Source organism: Pristis pectinata, chromosome 6 (genome assembly GCF_009764475.1).
Source record: "Pristis pectinata isolate sPriPec2 chromosome 6, sPriPec2.1.pri, whole genome shotgun sequence".
NCBI classification, from domain to species: Eukaryota; Metazoa; Chordata; class Chondrichthyes; order Rhinopristiformes; family Pristidae; genus Pristis; species Pristis pectinata.
In genome coordinates, this window is record NC_067410.1 from 68,270,752 (window position 1) to 68,291,813 (window position 21,062).

At 40.1% G+C, this 21,062-nt stretch overlaps 1 protein-coding gene across 6 annotated transcripts in view; it reads left to right on the forward strand.

Moving 5' to 3' along the window:
- Window positions 1–21,062, forward strand: part of ppp2r3a (protein phosphatase 2, regulatory subunit B'', alpha) — a 292,477-nt gene that overhangs the window by 121,994 nt on the left and 149,421 nt on the right. For 3 of the 6 annotated variants that reach the window (XM_052018001.1, XM_052018002.1, XM_052018004.1), the window contains one exon: window positions 14,521–14,631. The exons of the other annotated variants lie outside the window; for them this stretch is intronic. The gene's annotated coding sequence lies outside the window, so the exon portion shown is untranslated. The remainder of the gene's footprint in view (window positions 1–14,520; window positions 14,632–21,062) is intronic. 6 annotated transcript variants of the gene reach the window in all.

Sequence of the window (21,062 nt, forward strand, 5' to 3'; positions counted from 1 at the left end):
CAGTCTAAAAATGATAGTGAAAGAATGCACCAAGTCATGGAGGTCAACTAGAAAGTATTTGTAGGCTAAAAGTTACTTGTACATAGTGACATTCCACTTCAGAGAACAACCAAGTTAACTCGATTCTAAGAAAAGCACAAAGAAAGGAAGTGTGAGAGAGGAATGGGTAAAGCAAAGGAGAGAGCAACACTAAAGGAATTACAGAATGTGGGACAAATGGAGACGTATGGAAGTGGCAATTAGAGTTATAAAAATTGAACCCTTTTCTGATATCAAAAATATGTAACAAAATATAAGAATTCTCCAAGAATACCAGATAATGAAATACAATAGCTTCACTCTTTCAATCAAGTTGTTCAGTTTGTTTAACTGTAATTAGAGCTCGTAACCTTTAAGGGAAGTCTGCTATAACAGAAGCAAAATGTTTTGTGGTTTGTGGTTTGATGTCCTGTGATAATATATTGCATCCTCTGTTTCATTATAAGTATTACCAAGGGATATCTGCAGTAATCTTTTTTAAAATGGCATCTACAGCTTGTGCTAGACATCATTCTCCAGATACTGCAGATACCAACCACCTAATGCTAGGTCATTCCATGCTAAATTTGACAAGCACCTGAAGCCTTTATTCAGCAAAGAAAAGTTAAGCACCAAGTAAGATTGTGCTTTTTTAAACATCATTGCTTAAAAGGGAGCCAACTCCATCTTAAGATGAACCAATAATAAATGGATTCTTCACAAGTGCCACAATCCCCATGGCCATATTCACTTACAAAATAATGCCGAGGCTCAGAAAATGTGTTCACTCTCATCCATTACTTACTTTACAGCTATTATGCTTCTGTACCTTAAAAGGTTACATCTTCACCTCAGCAGCAGAGCAATACATTACACACAAAAGAGTATTGTACATCTGTCCTCACAAAGCAACACTTAACCCAACTTCTCCATGAGTGCTGACAAGTGCAATGCCATTGTATATAAAGATAATCCTCTTCTCATCACATTTCTCTGTTCCACTGCAAAAAGAGACGAGGACAATGCTGAGAAACACTACAAATATATAAGAAGAGTAGTATGGAATATACAAAATGTCCTCACAACTAACAATACCCATTTTCTCCTAGGTTAGGGTAGAATGGCCAATTAGCAATCATGGAATTATATCCTTAGCCAGGATGGGGAAGGTTAAGTGGAATGAGGAGTTAAGTATAGATAGGAGAATGGTAGAGTAAATTGTGGAGAAGGAAAGTATTGAAATCGATTTACCTTCATTTTAATCCAAAAATTTGAAAACTAGCCTATTTATTTGTTTTACTCTCTGTTTCACTGTCTTAAAGCATTGAACCATTGTGATGGTAAGCCCAATAAACCTTTGACTGCCCACAATGGTCCTGTACTACTGGAAACAGCCCTTGGCTAAATGGTAATGGACATCTTGTGGTTTCACCAAAGTTACCAGAAGGACTTTGGGGAGTAAGTCTCTTTCTCTTCTTTCCAGCAACATCATTGCTAAATAAGCACTTCAAATGATGGTTGCAACAAATTATACATTAATGTCTGTAGTAATGAGAAATAAGAGATATGTAAAAATATATAACTAAATACTGGAAAGATAATGGTTTGAATTTTGCTGGGCTTTGTTGACCATTCTATGGTAGAAAGCCATCATTTACTTCTACATATACTGTCAAGTTCTGGACTTTGGCACATGTGTGTCCAAACACTATCCTGAGCTTGCTCCTGCCAATAAATCTGTCACTATGTTCTGCCAATGGATCCCAGTGGCAAAACACAGGTTAGCTTGAATCCTCCATCATTTAACATGGGGGAATCTGCTCGTGGATTGAGAAGATCCACTGCAGAATCTATAAGTTCATTTGAGTGTTGATGATATAGCTACAAGAAAGAAAGTTAAAAATAAGGAAGTTATAAGTGATTTTTATTTTCCATCATGTGTTTGGGTGACCTTACGTTTTAAATGTAAATACTTCATAAAAATTGTTTAATTTTTAATACTTTTTGTATGTTGCTAATAATAGATACAAGGATGTGTAGAATTAAATGAAAAGATGAACAGAAATTGAGCAGTTACGGTGCTTTCTTTGTGGAGTATGCATGTTCTCCCTGTGGTTTCTATCCACCAAAGATCAGAATCAGGTTTATTATCACTGATATATGTCATGAAACTTGTTATTTTGTGGCAGCATGAACAGTACAAAACATAAAAATTACTCTAAGTTACAAAAGTAGATAAATAGTGCAAAAGAGGAATAACAAGGTAGAGTTCATAGGTTCATAGACCGTTCAGAAAGGCAGAGAGGAGGAAGCTGTTCCTGAAACATTGAGTGGAGGTCTTCAGGCTCCTGTACCTCTTCCCTGATGGTAGTAACATGTCCCGGATGGCATGTCCCAGATGGCGAGGGTCCTTAATGATGGATGCTGCCTTCTTGAGGCACCACTTCTTGGAGATGTCCTCGATGGTGGGGAGAGTTGTGCCCATGATGGAGCTGGCTGAATCTATAACCCTCTGCAGCCTCTTGTGATCCTGTGCATTGGAGATTCCATACCAGGCTGTGATGCAACCAGTCAGAATGCTCTCCACCGTACATCTGTAGAAATTTGCAAAGGTCTTTGGTGACATACCAAATCTCCTCAAACTCCTAATGAAGTAAAGCTGCTGACATGCCTTCTTCGTAATTGCATCAACGTGTTGGGCCCAGGATAGATCCTCTGAGATGTTGATGCCCATGAATCTGAAGCTGCTCACCCTTTCCACCACTGACCCCTCAACGAGGACTGGTGTATGTTCTCTCGACTTCCCTTTCCTGAAGTTCACAATCAGTTCCTTGGTCTTGCTGATGTTGAGTGTGAGGCTGTTGTTGTGACACCATTCAGCCAGCCAATCTATCTCACTCTTGTAAGTTAATTGGCAGCTGGTAAGCTAAATTGGTCACCACACTACAGGAAAGATGTGACTCAGCTAGAGAGAATGTGCAGAAAAGATTCACAAAGATGTTGTCTGGATTTGAGGACTTGAGTTATAAGGAGAGATTGAATAGGGTCGATCTGTTTTCCTCAGAGCAAAGGAGGCTGAGAAGTGACATGATAGTTTAGGAGAGCATAGATAGGATCGATAGCCAGCGTCTCTTTCCCACGGAGGAGTGTCTAAAACTAGAGGGCATAGGCTTGAGGTGAGAGGGAAGAGGCTTAAAGGGGATCTGAGGGGTACATTTTTCACACATACAGTAGTAGGTATCTGGAAAGAGGTAGTGGAGGCAGGAACAGTAACAATATTTAAGAGGCATCTGGACTGTTACTTGAATGAGCAAGGCATAGAGCAATATGAAATTAACACAGGCAAGTAGGACTAGTATAGATAGGCATGACAGTTGGCATTGACATGGTAGGCCGAAGGGCCTGTATCTATGCTGTACCACTCTGACTCTATGTAAATTACGCCTAATGTGGACAAATGGCAAATGGGAGTTGATGGGTATGTGAGAGAGGACAAGTTACAGGTCTACAGGAAAATAAGGAAGGAGGAATAACACTGAGGGGATTGTTCTGTTAGGGGCCAGTATTGACCTGATGGGCTGAATGGTGGCCTTCTACATTGTAGCAAATAAATGAGTTATTAGTGTTTCTTTATGTGGTGTCACATATTCATACATTTGGCAGCAATATAATTGTAAAATAAAAACAAGGCCATTTATAGCTTTCATAATGTTTTAAAATCACAAAAAAATTAACAATGCTTGGAAATTTGGAGGATGAGCAGTTTTTTTTAACATTCTGTAAAAACAGAATGTATCATTCTACTGCTTAGTAGAAAATCAGCCCTTTAAGTCCACAAGATTAATTACTGTAAATAAGTCCTGAGGTCAATAAGAGGTGAATTCCTTCTCTAGAGATTCAAGGTCAATTAGAGGATGATTATTTCTCTTGAGTTTGGCATTTGGATGAAAATACTTGGCTCTGCCCCCAACAGCAGAAGATCTTTCAATCTTCTTTCCTCTTTTTTTCAATTCAGGTCTGTTTTCCATCTTTAATTAAGCTCTTTGACTAGGGTATGACATCTAATGTCACGTGGCAATTTGCAAGATGCACACAATCTCAACAAACCTGCTTAAACTCTGTACAAATGTAATGATTCAGTTTCACATTCCATCTTTTATTGCGTTATATTGCCATTTTAAAGCTAATTAATGGTGGCTTTTTGGGGTGGATTCAGAATCAGTTCTCTTAGGTCACTATTCTAAATTGCTGAAGTACTTTTCTCTTTCCACCAAAGTTGATCCAAGTACAACTCAAATATGCAGCAATCAATAATCATTCCTTAATTCTAGGCCAGCTTTTACAGCAATGGCGAGTAGAAGGGTTTTTTTAAATGAAGCAGGCAGCCCATTTTATAAGACAACGCCAGTTTGATTATTCATTTGGTAATAGTTAAGTTTAACCACAAGTTAAAATGCAAGTAATTTATAAAAGTATCAGAATCCGTTGCAAGTGTAGCTGTGATTAACGGGTTTCAGAATTGTTCATTTTTTTCCTCATTGATTGCTTTCAAAACACAGATTCTCTTTCAGACACTCAGCAAATTCTTAGATGTTTAATTGAAAGGTAGCTAATAAGTTGCAGCAAAACCAACTCTAAACTGCTGCAAAAAGCTATCAGAGCACTGAGAAATCCTTGCTAGGAATATATCAACATGTCAACATCATAGGAACTTAATCCACATTTCCTTTTCATCAATGTATATATCAACATTTCTGAATCCTGTTCAACTGCTTCCAAGAATTATATGTTTTTGTTTCTTTAGTAATAAATCAGTGAACACTTGGCTTAATTGACCTAAACTTTTATCTGCTCAATTTTATATCGCAGGGGTAATTGTTTTAGCAACTTGGGAACAGTGTCCTAAGTATTGGATCCTTTCACACTTTTCTTCAATAAAATGGGATCCAGTATGCATCATTAAGTGACAAATTTGCCCTCAGTGTTTACTGAAAGGATTAATACCAGACTGCAGTACTTGCATTGATAATGCGTTAATGGCATTATCACATATCTGATGGCATCATTTTCCATTTTGCAGTATATTAAATCCCATGAAAATGATATTGGAACATGTTCTGCTGCCACAGTTTTAGCGACAGTTGTTCATCACACCTTGGACTATATTTTGTTTGTGTTGTTTTTTCCATAACAATGTTATCTGAAGGGCCATTCACAACTTCTGAAGGTACAAATCTTGGCCTTCAGACTCCACCTTGTCACATCTGCAAGTATCTGCAATACTTATAATATGAGAGCTTGTATGACTTTGGATACACATATGGGAGCTTGGATGACTTTGCCCTTGCACAACATTGTGAATAAGAACATAGAAGACGGTCATTTCAGCCATAGCAGATATGCAAGAAGACCTTGAGGAAAGTGGAACCCATGTGCCCATGTCCCAAAATCTTTTGCAAAGATTTTTCAGGGATGCATATTGATTCCTCAGTCTCTCTGAAAAGCAGGCTAGGGTTCACCAAGACATGTGTCATCCTGCATGAAGTTATGCAAATTCAGACTCTGAAAATCACAATAACTTTTATTTTCCTCACCTCTGGATCTTCCCAGGTAACTGCTACAGATCTATGCCATACTTCAGTTTTCTGTCCACTATACAATTAAAAGGATTTCAGACTCTTTGTCCTCTCAAAGGATTTTTTTTTCAACACTGGCAGAGAGCAGATGGCAGAGCAGGCACATTGCTTTGCAGATATAGCTGGTTCCCAATGTAAAGGGCCCCAATGCTCACAGGTTACTCATTGATGACAATGAGCTCTTCTTGAGTAGGTTGGGTTTCTACGTCATTCCAGCTTGTGGTAGGCCACAAGAAGAGCTTCATGATGGTCAATACCACTTTCACAGGGAGCTCACATAACTCTTCTTTCCACGTCAGGCTAACCTGCCACCCTTACTTGAGGAGAGGAATTATCTGCGAGTATTAATTATCTGAGAAGGACCATCCTCTTCCATAGCGCAGGAGGTGGCTGATGTGGTGGGCGAGTGCATAGTTTGAGGTGTTCTGTACTTCTGCTGCTTATGCAGTGCTACCATGTGCTCCTGATGCAGAGCCTCAAGGTTCTTCATACCATCCCAAATGCTCCTTCTCCACTTTGATTATTCATGGGTCAGCGATTCCCAGGAGGTGGTGGGGATGTTGCAATTCACTAAGGAGCCCTCAAGTGCATGACTGAATCTTTTTCTCTCTCTGCCTGGGTGAACAGTGTCTCTTTCAGGAGTCTGGTGTCATGCATGCAAATGATATGATCTGTCCAACATAGTTCACCGAGTGTAACAAGAGCCTCAATGCTGGGAATGTTGGCCTAGGAAAGGACACTGACATTGATTCACTTATCCTTTTAGTCAGTTTGGAGGACTTTGCAAAGCCAGCATTTTCACTTTCCAGTGCCTTGATGTCCCTGCTGTAGGCAGTTCAAACCTCAGAAGGATTTTGGATGGTGGGATCACTGCTGCCCTGTATACCATGGGTTTTGTACCAGATCTGAAGTCTTGATCTTCAAACACCAAAGGCTGTGCTGACGCCTTAAAGACGTTAGAGAATTTCATCGTCAATATCTTGCCATTGCCAATAGGTAGTTCCCTAGATCTGGGAAGTAATCCACATTTTCCACTGTCTCGCCGTGAACCTTTCTTGACACAGCCACCAGCCCCAGCGATCTCACCTCAAAAAAAATGCAACCCATTACTCTAGATTCTTACAGCTCACCCTTCACAGTGCCTGTATATGATCTGGCGCTGTGTGGAGTCAGATGCGAAGGCACTGCGCCTGTGGCTGCAGAAGAGGTTTCCATGAAGCCGGAGGATCAAGATGGCTTGGGTCCAAAGTGTCTTTACCACTCGACTCCTCACGTAGGTACTTCACCTGCTCCTCTACTGTCGCCGCCTCCTCTTGCTGCTTTGAGAGAGCTGTATGCCTCCTGATCCATATTTGTCCTTGCAAAGACAGTTAGTGAAAGAAGCACACTACTGTGAATATCATTGCATATATGGAGCAGACAGCAGTCAGTGGGGAAAGGTCATCAACATGAATAAAGGGTGGCTGAACCTCATACAGAAATATACATGGTCTTGTAAGGGTACAGTCGGCAACTCCAAAAGTTTATGGCTTTCCACACCGTACCCCATTAAAAAACACATATGTTCTTCCAAAGGAGATAGGCTTGTGATATGGATGGCCTGTTAGTATTATTGAGCACAGCCTGCAATTCCTGCAACTTGCATTTAGGTTGCAAAAGAAAAGACAATTTGTGTTGGTGTGTGTTTGTTACTGTAGTCGCTTGCATGAGTGATGTGCATCACGTTAGCTTCAGTATCCACATACTGTTATACTAATGCTAATACATACCGAAAATTAGGTCAATTTTCCAAAGAGAAGAGTTGCATGCGCTTTGACCTTCACAATCTAGGTCAAGTCATGTAATTTCTGCAACATCGATCCTAGGAATTGGAGAGTGTGCTCCCAGTTCTCTTGCCACTGTGTCCCAGGTGACCCCATCGGGCTGCCTACATCCCTTTCCAAAAGCAGGAATTTTCTTTCTTCTGTTGCTTCCACCAGGATTTCCGCATCTCTCGCCCCTGGGCAGAGTCGCTGGTCTCTATATCCGCTCTGCATTACATTGCCAAACACATTCCAGTTGGAATTTGTCTGCTGGATGAACAGTTGACAAGTGTTTGATTGTAGAATGCTGGCATTGTTTATGGTGCAATTCATGATATAAGTCAGCCTTCAGCATTTCAAGGCAAATGCTGTGATTTTTATTTGTTGACAACTAAATATCGCAATGATAACTGTACCTCTATAATTAGTGCAGTTAAACACACTATTGTGTTTTAACTATGATATTTTATCTGTACACAATGTCCAGGCCTGTGAATTTTATGACGTTATTATTTTTTGGAAACAGAGGCCATGAATCTTTTGGTGCAATAACCCAAAGCTCTTATCCTGGTGGAACATCACACATTAATTTCAATTATGCTCCTGCTGTGGGTTGCTTGGAATATGAAAAATGTTAAATGCTTAACTTTTCAATGTGAATGTGTTTTTACTCCATTACACTGTCAGCTTTATATAGAAATATGCAATATTGTTCCATTTGAAAACTGGAAAAATGGTGCATCACAGTATAATGGAGCCAAGCCTAACTAAACTGGTGAACTCTACTTTTGCTCCCGGTGCTGGATGTCTAGATTTACTTTGGATGACATTCAACAAAAATAAAATACACTGCCCAGGAAAACTGTCAACATGTCCTGTAAGCTTCAGTTATGTGTTGTCTGCTGTATGAAGGCCCAGAAGACTGGATCACTGTTTGTATTATTATATTCATTCACTGGATCATTGAATGAATATAATAATAGTGCATATTGACAAATGGCTTCCTTTCTGAATTGTCATCTCAGCTTTCTTTGATCTGTGTGTTCAAAATGTTCAGGAAGTTCCATATCTAAAACGAGCATTAAACTGTCATGGTTGCCATGGAGATTTCTGAGTCCTACTAAGAATAAATTAGAAACAGTATGGGCCAGGTTTTCGAGCATGTCCCATTAGTCAGATTTGTTCATGCATGTTTAGTTTTGGTAATATTTTGCACACAAGATTGTGAGAACTAAAGCTTTTAACAGCATAGCAAAGAACAGGGATCTTGACGACTGACAACAGTGTTTCTCCTCAATCAATGAGATTTAAGGATTAAGAAATAAATAGAGGAAGGACTGGGAAAATGCTAAATTAAAACAATGAGTTCAATGACACAAATTTTGCAATCAGCAGCAAGCTGCCAGAGTTCGCCAGCAACCTTATTTGCATCCCACAGCAGAAACTTGCAGGAAAATGCTGGCTGTATCATCAGTTGCAAGGCCCTGTTTAGCAATAGGGTCTACTGCCTGTAAATTCTATTATGTGTGTGGGGTGGGGGTGGGTGTATTCCACATTTAAACCCCAGCATGTGGGGAAAAAATGTGAGCTAGCTAATCAACAATCTCTGCCTTAGCCAGTTGTTAACAACTTGGAATGTTTCTCAACATTTTTGATGTTAGCAACGTAGCAAAACTTTTAAAACTAATCAATTTTTTAAGAATATTACAATTTAAAGAATATTTAAAATATTTAATATTTAAAAACAAATACTTAAAACAAAGCAGATAAAGTCAACAGTTTTTCAATCTAAAATCCAACATACATTGTTATAAGAATATTTGGATGCTTAGTTGCTAGCCATCTTCCTGTGCAGAAGTTAACCGGCAATTAATGTCCAAATGTACCAACAGAAAAATCACATGATATGCCTCTTTTGCAATGCTAACGGCAAAGCAGTGCAAATCAGCAGCAGCATGGCAACTTGTAATTGCCAGAATCTCTTCCTCACAACATTAATGTGTGTCCTTTGACTCTGTACTTTTTTTTAGCAAAATCTTGCTCATTGTTGCTTAGAAGAAATGCATGTTTTCCACTGTGATTAATGTATTTTATATTACACACAGCTCATAGAACTTGCTTCAGTACAAACTAATTGGTTTTCCAAATTAGGAGAACAAATTAGGAGGCGGCACGGTAGCGTAGCGGTTAGCGCGACGCTATTACAGCGCCAGCGATCGAAGTTTGATTCCCGTCGCTGACTGTAAGGAGTTTGTACGTTCTCCCGTGTCTGCGTGGGTTTCCTCCGGGTGCTCCGGTTTCCTCCCACATTCCAAAGACGTACTGGTAGGTTAATTTGGGTTTAAAATGGGCGGTGCGGACTCGTTGGGCGGGAAGGGCCTGTTACCACGCTGTAAATAAAATTTTTAAAAATTTTAAAAATTTAAACCATGCTAGGAGTTTGTCACAATGTAGGTCTTGAATCTGATCCATTCTGATGGAAAATTCATTCCATCCATGAGCTGGAAGTGCCTTGTTTGGGCAACCTCAACCATTCTTGTTAGGTGTGAACCCACAGCCCAGACACTTCACTCTAGCAATACATTAAACCGATAGCAAGTTGGAAAGCTAGCAATGGATGAAGTCATGCTTTTCCATTTTAATCATGTGCTATAATCCTGCTTAATGTGCCCTTTCCCCAACATACCTGGTAACTCCCACAAGCAGTTCACATAACTCAAATGTTACAGACTAGTTGTGTTACAGACTAGTTCATAACAATGAATATTGGGGTTGCAACTTTTGACAGGTTCAAGAAGACTTTTGCAAACTGTTGTAAATACTTTGCATTTATTAGTGCTCACTGACAGTTCTGGCAAGCAAAGGATTCTTTTCCTGATTTAATGTTCGTTGGTGATGAACAGAATATGATTTGTTGAAAGTGCCCCATGATTTCTTGGTTCATACCTTTAAAACAGATCTAGAAGGATGATTAGTGACAAATGAACTGGGGGTTAGAAGAATGTACTAAACCATATATATTTTACAGTGTTAAATTTTCCTAAATTAGATATAGGATTGGAGAGCCATTTCCCAGAAGCTTGCTTCCATCTATTAAGAGAAATGGTAACTTAATGGTTATCCTGCTGGACTAATACATCAGAGGTTATTGGGGCAAACTTTAAAACAAGCTGCCCAGTTTATGAGGCACCCAGCAGGTGGCAATATCAGTGAAATAACAGCCACCTCTTGGATAATGCATATGTTAAAATGGCCACCATAATCAAAAAAACTTCTAGGATCTGATTTAAGTAAATTTAATTAGATTCTGCAATCAGTGCACCAGAATTTTTTTTTGCACCAAAGTTGAATACTAATTGTTTGGGCTATGGAAGACCCCAGACTACAGTAAAACTGGACTCGTACTGCGGTTGTAATGTTACTGACTAAGCCATTTTGTTCGTGAAGGAAAATATAATTATATAAAATATTTGTCAGAAATTATAATAAGTAACTTACAATGCTGATTACAAAAAGCTATTCAACTTGCAAAATCAATTTTCAACCTTGTACAGGCCCCAAATGGTATTGATTTATTATTGTCACATGTACCGAGATGCACTGAAAAGCTTTTGTTTTGTGTGCCATTCAGACAGATCATTCCATACGTAAGTACATCAAGGCAGTAAAAAGAAAACAGAATGTAGAACATAGTGTTGCAGTTACAGACAAAGTGCAGTGCAGGTAGACAAATAAAGTGCAAGGATCGCGACGAGGTAGATTGGGAGTTCAAGAGTTCATCTTTTAGCATATGAGACATCCATTCAAGAGTCAGATAACAGTGGGATAGAAGCTGTCCTTGAGTCTGGTGGTTCACGCTCTCAGGCTTTTATTTCTTTTATTCAAACTCCACTTGAAGACCCCCTCCCAGATTGCATCTGTGGTTATCCAAATCCCCAATGGAAGCCTCTACTCTCCCAATTACCTCATCCTCATTATGATCCTTCTTCATCTGCTCAGGACTTGAGTCACAAGCATCTGACTTCTTCCCCCATCACTAGGTCCCCATTACTTCATTCCATCCACTCCTAACCCTAGGGATGACCCAGGCCTCAATCAGGCCTCTAGCCACTGACCATCATGACACCACCACCTCTGAACACATTTTCAATTGAGTTTGTGCAAAACCCATTCAGTTGTGCCCAATTTTGCAGTGTTGTGCCAAGAGCTGAAACTATCATTTCCCCCGCTCCCTTCCCCTCCTCCTACCACTGTTGTGCTGATTCAGCACACCTTTTTGGGTCAAAGTAGGCATTTATATGTTTCCTTTATATCAAGTAACAAAATTATTTTTCAATAATTATTCATAAGCACCATTGAATTGTGTAAATATAGTCCCTACTGCTTATTGTGGACACACAGGTGCCAATCATCTATAAGTATTAGATGGTTCATTCCACAGAGTATTCTGTTCATTCACTTTTTCTATCACTTAGTTTACCTGAAGTAGCTGTTCTAATCAGGGACAGGAAAGATGCCGCTGGAATTCTATGTTTCAGATTTCTGATGCATGTACTTTTCTCTAGTGCATTGTACACCAGGGTACATTTTTTAAAATTCATTTACAGGTGTAGACATTGCTGGTTGTTTAGTGTGTTAGTTGGAGTGTCAGACAGGAGAAGGCAGAGGGGAGTATGCTTCCATATTGACGCTCTCCACAGAGATGGATCTCCTTTGACCAGCTTCTCTTCAGCTGAATCATCACATGGTACCAACATGGAATCTAAAATGAGTAACTGTACCATAACCAAGTACAAGCTAATCACAGAAAACATGCCTGTGCCCAAAGTTCCCAGTGCACTTAATATGCTGGAAGCCGAAATGTTGTTACCGACAATAATAGTCATGGCAAAGGGTTAGTGATATTTTGCCCTTCTGGGCAGTTAAAGTGGTGATGGCAGGAACTTTTTTTTCCAATCAAGAGAAAAATATCCACCATACTGTTTAAATAAGTGACAAAACAAAGTGAAGTAATAACCCTCACCACCAGGTTTAGTTCCCCTTTAACAACTAGCAGAAAGAGCAACAGTCAGAGAATTCAATCCCAGCTGTCTGGACTGAATTCAAATCCACAGGTGAAATGGAACAATTCCCAGCCCACAGTGCCACTCAAGCTTCCTTTACTAAATAAAAGCTAAGTACAAGCACAAACATAAGGCAAACCACATTTGTTTTGGTAATGGAAATGCAAAACTCCTGTGAAAACACACTGTCCAACAAAAAAAATTATTTTTTTTATCTGCAGTCAACTGGTGAAGATATTTGAGCACTGTTAATTCACAAGGCTTCCAACCAACGTCATACAAAGATTGCAAAATTAATATTTAATTTTCAACTGGCAAGAGCAGGAATATTTATAAAACCTGATAAGCTGACACCTCATGCAAAAGAACTGGTGCACCCTGGGGACAGATTTGGATTTCTAAGTTTCAAACTGAATTATATCTGATGTTCTCCATGCAAACTGGGACCACATTTGAAGCTGTGAATCAATGCCACTATACCCAAAAAAACAAAACAACCTTTTCACTTAATTAGCAATTTGAGATAATCATGGTTAATGCTGTAATAGTGTGAGATTATGAATTGTCATTAGTTAAGGTCCTTGCCTTCAAGTGCTTACATCAGTATAGCTATGTTTTTATTAGTAGATTATTTTCATTTTGCACACCTTGTTTAAGTTGGTGGTTTAGAATGCTTTGATCACTAGAGCCTTAAAATGATTATCACCTCCAGACAATGATGATGAGAATACCATCAGCGTATTGCAATGAGTGGTGTTGGTAGCTGGTTGGTAGTTAAATAATATGTAGTATGCAACCTGTAGGTTAAAATCCTCAGTTTGATCTGACATTCCATCCTGCTCCCATCAAAAGTTGGATAGGAAAGACAGGATAAGTGCAGTGTGATCTGCACTGATATCATTCATATGTACATACCAGACTCCAGTAAGGAACACTAGCTGTTGGTATGAAACCTGTTTGCTATGTATACATCTTTTTACATCTTAGCATGTTTCCATTCTGTGGATCCAGGATATGTACTTCAAACTGCAGGTGACCCCAACAATAATACAGCCATGTTAGAGGAAATAAAATCTTTAATATGGCTAATATAATGTCCATGTATTCTGGAAAGCCACTTTTCCAAGCATGAGTTGAAGTTCCTGTCAGCAACAGCAGCTGCAAATCTTGAGGTTGCTCCACTGGCATTGGATTTGAACAGTGAATTGTGTGTTTACAAGATTTTCGTCCACTTGCAATCAACTTTTCTTTTTTTCTCTGTTTCTTTCATTCAGTTTACCTTCATCTCTTTTTCTCATGTTAACATGCATACATTTCTAAAATGAATGTCAACTCCACACTCTAGCCATTTGAATGTTTCTCGTCATCTTCCCAATTCCCTTCACCTGAAGGTACACACTCCTACCAAGATGCATTTCAAATGGTACCAGCCATTCTTCAGTAGAGGCCATCCCCAGGTAATGAACAGGTTCTGTTTTTACAGAATGGCATTAAAAACACATGATATTGATACGAAAGAACAATCACTAAAAGTGGAGAGGGGAGGAAACTAGTTCTACCATTTGTAGGAATGTGTGTATGTATGTACGTCAGACTTCTGAATTTAATAATATTATGGGAGCTCATTCATATGAAGGGGATGTCCATAAGTCTGGAGTTCTTAACCTGGGGATGGCCTGTATCTCAATCTAGAGGCTATTCTTCAAGTGCTATCAAAGTCAGTTAATGCCTGCATGCCTTATGACCTTGTAGCCAAGCCAAGTCTTGTTCTCAGAAGATCTTCAAAAACATACTTTTCCAATGTTGTCACTAAGTGTGCTCAGAAGTAAGAACCCTGGTTGATGTTGTACGTAATGAGGATCTAAACCACATGGATATTCAAAAATGGAACTGGCATAATAGTATGCAATAACATATTTGCATAAAACAAAATTATTTTGATATTAATTTTTATGTTAATTAAGATAAGCCAGTGCTAATTAATTGAATATTTTTTTTCAGAACTTTGCATCCAGCATAGGCTTGAAGCACTTCCACTGAAGATGTTTCAAGAGTGAATTGTGTAAACTTTTTAAACTCTGCTCAAAAATTGTGCTTTACGGACAAGTTCAGGTAGGCACCTCTTCCTATAGCAGCAGAGCAGTTTAGTTTTCTACATCTACATCTCTTTTCATAATACCTGCAGACCCTGACAAATATGACTTTTTTGTGCTATGGAAAGATTGTGTTTCACTTCGGTTTTAAGCATATTTCAGTTTAGAGCTCATAAAACTCATCAAACCGCCAGATATAGTTCATTGATATGGGTTAAATATGAACACAAATGCAAGAGGTGAAAGTACAGTACACCCAAACCAGTCCTAGAATTATTTTTTGAATAGTTTCTGTGAATCAATTCGCACAATATTTATCCATTAACTCTGAGGTTTGACAGCTTCATGTAAGTATATGCTTCACCAAACCATTGTCCCAATGCAGGAAGAGAATTTAAATCTATTAAATCACTTCCTTTTCACTCAAGCTTTAAATAATTCTTGATCCAAATAAAACATTTAAAAACGAATTCTTGTCCCAGATAAAATATTATTCAATTATCTGGATTTTAAAGTTTATTTCACCAAATGTGTGCGAGCAAGACATTGCAGAGATCTAATTAGTCACCTTTTTGTATTTGTAAATTATTTTTTGTTGTCATTCTTAATTCTACATAGCATAATGTATTAAGAGTGGTTGGGTGCAACTCTCTAATTATTAGTTATTTGCCTCCACAGATATTAAAATTCTGAATTTTTTTCCACATCATTATTGGAGTGGTCTGAGCTCAGGATACATTTATATTCTATCAATTATTTTTGTGTTTAATTCCTGCTCACTCGCTTAGAAATGATATGCAATGCATGGAAGTGATTGAACGGAAAGCATAACATGATCCGCAGCATGTATTTTACAAGCAAAAATACATAAAAATTAAGAAGAGTTGCAGGTGGAAACACATATTTTCTGGAAAAGTTCATACTTTCCCTCTTATTGTATCTTTTTTTGTGTCTGTTCGTTCTTCTGGTTTCAAACTCATGTAAGCACCATTTATTCCATCCCTCCCATCAATCGCAAGAAGAATGTATTTCTAATGCATGTCACCTCACTAACTTTTACAACATTAAATGGGTGATGAGCAGCTGATCAATGCCTTCTGATGCATTATTCAGTGGAGCAATAGGCAATTGTGGAGCTAGCAGAGGAATTTGGGTAAGTTATAAATCATGAAATGTAGCTGAGGAAGGGCTGGTAGACTGGGTAGAGGGTTATATGAAGAGGTAGAAGTTCAGCTGGGAGGAGTAGGTTCTGAAATTGGGATATTGAGAGTTGGATCTAGGTATTGGGCTTGTGAGTCACAATCAAGTGGAGTGAAGCAGGGAGCAATGGGGTTGCAACAGCTGTTAGGGGCATTCTTATGCCCTCAACTCACAGACCATTGGCGGGGAGCTGGAAAGAAGCCTGAAGGAAAGAGATAGGGATGGTAGTAGGGCTAAGGAGTAATAGAAAAGTTAGAGGAGACCAACCTGTGGAAGGTTACAGTACCAGATGTAAATTGCTGGCTGGTGTGCTATGATACTTGATATCAGATCAATGATTTTGGAATGGATCACTTCAACTTTATGAAGACGACATCAATGGTTGTCAATCAAGAAATGATTGATTCAAAATATACATTGGAGAAAATTTTCAAATAACTTCAATGCAGTTCTGCATGCTGTCAGAACCATGTGAATAGTCAATTTGATAGTACCATTTTTGTGGATGTTTGCCAATTTATCAATTCTAATCTTCCAAATCTTAAATTATTATTTACAATTCAGTAATTTACTACAGATGTCATACTGAAAGGTCACTAACAGATGAAAATAGAAGAGTTTAATTATTGAAAAAGCTGACTTAATTCTGATAATATTGGAAATCATTGCCTTAGTTGGGTGACCAATATTTAACCTTTAAAACGTGAAGAAATGTACCGTTAAGTTTTATTTCTGCTATAAAATTTGGATTCAATACATACAGTGTTAAAAACTATAGAAAAAACTCAAAGGCACTTTTTTTTATGTTGCTTTGAAAATTTTGTCATAGCGTTGTACAGCAGAGAAGCAGGACCTTCAGCCCACCATGTCCATGCTGACCTTTTTGCCCATCTTCTCTAATCCCATTAATACTGACATGTTTGAAAGTTTTCACAAGATCACAAGACAAGGGAGCAGAAGCAGGCCATTCGGCCCATCGAGTCTGCTCCAAGGAAAAGGGAAAAAGAAATGGGGTGGGGAAAAAAAACTATTCTAATCCCATTTTCCAGCCTTATCCCCATATCCCTTGATACCCTGACTATTTAGATATCTCTCTATCTCCTCCTTGAACACCCCCACTGATCTGGCCTCCACTGCTGTGCGTGGCAAGGAGTTCCACAATTTCACCACCCTCTGGGTAAAGAAATTTCTCCTCATCTCTGTCTTGAAACTGTACCCTCTAATTCTAAGATTGTGCCCTCTGGTCCTGGACTCGCCCACCAAGGGAAACAGCCTAGTCACATCTACTCTATCCTTTCCTGTCAACATTTTAAATGTCGCTACGAGGTCCCCTCTCATCCTTCTGTACTCCAGTGAGTACAGTCCAAGAGCCGACAAACGCTCATCATACGTAAGCCCTTTCATTCCCGGAATCATTCTCGTAAATCTCCTCTGAACCCTCTCCAACGTCAGCACATCCTTCCTAAGATGTGGGGCCCAAAACTGTGCACAGTATTCCAAATGAGGCCTCACTAGTGCCCTGTAGAGCCTCATCAACACTTCCTTACTTTTATACACTATACCTCTCGAGATGAATGCCAACATAGCATTCGCTTTCTTAACCACTGATCCAACCTGGTGGTTAACTTTTAAGGTATCTTGTACGAGTACCCCCAAGTCCCTTTGTACTACCGTACTTTCAATCTTCTCTCCTTCTAGATAATAATCTACCCGCTTATTTCTGCTTCCAAAGTCTACAACTGCACATTTCTCAACATTGAATCTCATCTGCCATTTCCTTGCCCATTCTCCTAAACTGTCTAGGTCCCTCTGCATCCTTTCTATTTCCCCTATGCTCCCTACTCCTCCACTTATCTTGGTGTCATCCGCAAACTTAGCCACACAACCATTTATTCCATCATCCAAATCATTGATGTACAAGGTAAAAAGGAGCGGCCCCAACACTGACCCCTGCGGCACACCACTAGTAACCGGTAACCAACCAGAACGAGATCCTTTCATTTCCACCCTTTGCTTCCTGCCAACCAGCCAATGCTCCACCCATTCTGTTATCCTACCCATAATTCCATGACCTCTCATCTTATTAATCAGTCTCTTGTGAGGCACCTTATGGAAGGCCTTTTGAAAGTCTAAATACACAACGTCTACCGCCTCTCCCTTATCCACCCTACCTGTGATTTCTTCAAAAAACTCCAACAGGTTGGTCAGACAGGACCTGCCCTTCACAAAACCATGTTGACTAGGTCCAATCTTGCCTTGCGCCTCTAGGTATTCGGTAACCTCCTCCTTGAGGATAGATTCCAATAATTTTCCCACCACTGACGTCAGACTAATGGGTCTGTAATTTCCTTTGTGCTGCCTCCCACCTTTCTTATACAACGGAACTACATTCGCTACCCTCCAGTCCTCCGGAACCATGCCAGAATCTATCGATTCCTGGAAAATAATCGCCAATGCCTCCGCTATCTCTACAGCCACCTCCTTCAGAATCCGGGGATGCACCTCATCCGGTCCGGGAGACTTATCAGTCTTAAGCCCCTTTAGTTTTCCTAGCACCTTCTCTCTAGTAATCTCAACTGAACTCAGTTCCAATTCGTGAGACTCCTGACTAACCGGCACATTGCTTATGTCCTCCACAGTGAAGACCGATGCAAAATATTCATTCAATTCCCTTGCCATCTCACTATCGTCCATTATAATACCTCCTGCACCATTATCAATTGGTCCTATGTCAACCCGTGTCTCTCTTTTATTCCTTATGTATTTAAAAAAGCTCTTAGAATCCTTCTGAATGTTGTCCGCCAGCTTCCTTTCATAACTCATCTTTGCTTTCCTAATGACCTTCTTAGTTTCTCTCTGCAGATTTTTAAAAACTTTCCAATCTTCTGTTTTCCCACTAATTTTTACTACTTTGTACGCCGGCCCTTTTGCTTTTATTTTATCCTTCACCTCCCTCGTTATCCACATCTGTGCCTTTTTTCCATTCAAAACCTTTTTTCTTGGAATATATCTATCCTGCATTTTCCTTATTTCCTGTAGAAATTTCTTCCATTTCTCCTCCACCGTCCCTCCAGCTAACTTACTCCTCCAATCAATTTGGGCCAACTCTTCTCTCATACCTTTGTAATTTCCCTTATTCCACTGAAATATCGATACACCAGTTATCAGCTTCTCCTTCTCAAACTTGAAACTAAACTCAATCATATTGTGATCACTTGTTCCCAGTGGTTCCTTTACCTTTAGTTCCCTAATCACCTCGGGTTCACTACACAGCACCCAATCCAAAACAGCCGATCCCCTGGTGGGCTCCTCAATAAGTTGCTCCAGAAAAACATCCCTTAGACATTCCACAAACTCACTCTCCTGAGTTCTACCGCCTTGCTGGATTTCCCAGTCCACCTTCATGTTAAAATCCCCCATAATTATCTTCACATTGTCACTCTGGCACGCTTTTTCTATCTCAAACTGCAACTTATGGTCCACTTCCTGACTGCTGTTAGGGGGCCTATATATGACTGCTACTATTGTCCTTTTACCCTTGCTATTTCTTAGCTCCACCCATAAGGATTCCACTTCCTCTGACCCAATATCCTTCCTTTCTATTGATTTTATATCACTACTAACCATCATGGCCACACCTCCCCCTCTGCCTACCCGCCTGTCCTTCCTATACACTGTGTACCCCTTGACATTCAGTTCCCAATCACATCCATCATGAAGCCACGACTCAGTGATTGCAACGATGTCATATTTATTAACCTTTAGTTGTGCCACTAGGTCATCTACTTTATTCCTGATGCTACATGCATTTAAATATAGTACGTTTAGACTGGTATCTGCTATTGATTTTATTGTACTTCTATTGTTCAGCAGATTATCCTGACTTTCTACCTGTCCATCCTTCTTACTATCTTCGCTACCTACTATCTTAGACATGTTCCTGTAGACCTCATCCCCTATCCTAACATTCGGTATCCTAACATCCTCATCCCCGATCCTAACATTCTGTATCCTAACATCCTGATTTGTTGTACTTCTATTATTCAGTAAATTATCCTGACTTATCATCTGCCTGTCCTTCCTGCCATCCTCACTGGATTCGTTTCTATACACTTCCTCCCTCACCTTAGCATCTTGTAACCTAGCATCCTGGTTACCATCCCCCTGCCAGATCAGTTTAAACCCTCCCCTACAACTAAATTAAACATTCCCGCCAGGATATTGGACCCTTTGGAGTTTAGGTGCAACCCATCCTTAGCAAATAGGTCTTGCCTCCCCCAAAACAGGTCCCAGGTATCCAAGAATCTGAAGCCCTGCCCCTTGCACCAGTCACTCAGCCACGCATTCAACTGCCAGAGCTTTCTATTCTTCCTGTCATTGACACGCGGCATGGGTAGTAGTCCTGAGATTACTACCCTTGAGGTCCTATTTCTCAACCTTCTCCCTAATGCCTTGTATTCCTCCTTCAGGACCTCTTCTCTTTTTCTACCTACATCATTGGTACCTACATGTACCAAGACTTCTGGCTGCTCACCCTCCCCTCTCAGAATATTCTCGACACGGTCCGTGATATCCCGTACCCTGGCACCAGGGAGGCAACACACCATCCGAGACTCATTGTCGGTATCGCAGAATCTGCTATCCATACCCCTTACTATCGAATCCCCAATAACCACTGCATTTCGCTTCCTCTGCTGGACCACAGTACCAGACACGGTGCCAAGGTCCTGGCTGCTGAGGTCTTCCTCTATGAAGTCATCCTCTCCAACCGAATCTAAAATGAGATATCGGTTTTTGAGGGGGACCGCCACTGAGGTGCTGTCTACATATTCTTTATAACTCCTGTCTATCTCCTGCTCGCTCTCCCTAACCAACCGAAGGTCATCCAGCTGCTGCTCCAGACTCTCAATCCGTTCCTTGAGGAGCCGCATCTCGGTGCACTTTACGCAGACGTAGTTATCAGGGAGTCTGGTCGTCTCCCAGGGGCCCCACATCTGACACTCCAAACACAACACTAATCCCAGATGCATACTGCTGAATATCACTGAGCTCAACAACTAAACTAAACTAATAACTTACCCCCTCTCTATAATCTCGCCTCTTTCCCGCTCTCGCCGAAGCCCGTTGAGCCAAAGCCTAACCCACTCTGCTCCCTCACACTCCGCTGCCCGCTCCGACGCTGCCCGCTGGATATGCTCGTCTGCTTTTTAAATCGCCTGCGCGCTTCCGAGTGACATCACGCGCCTGCGC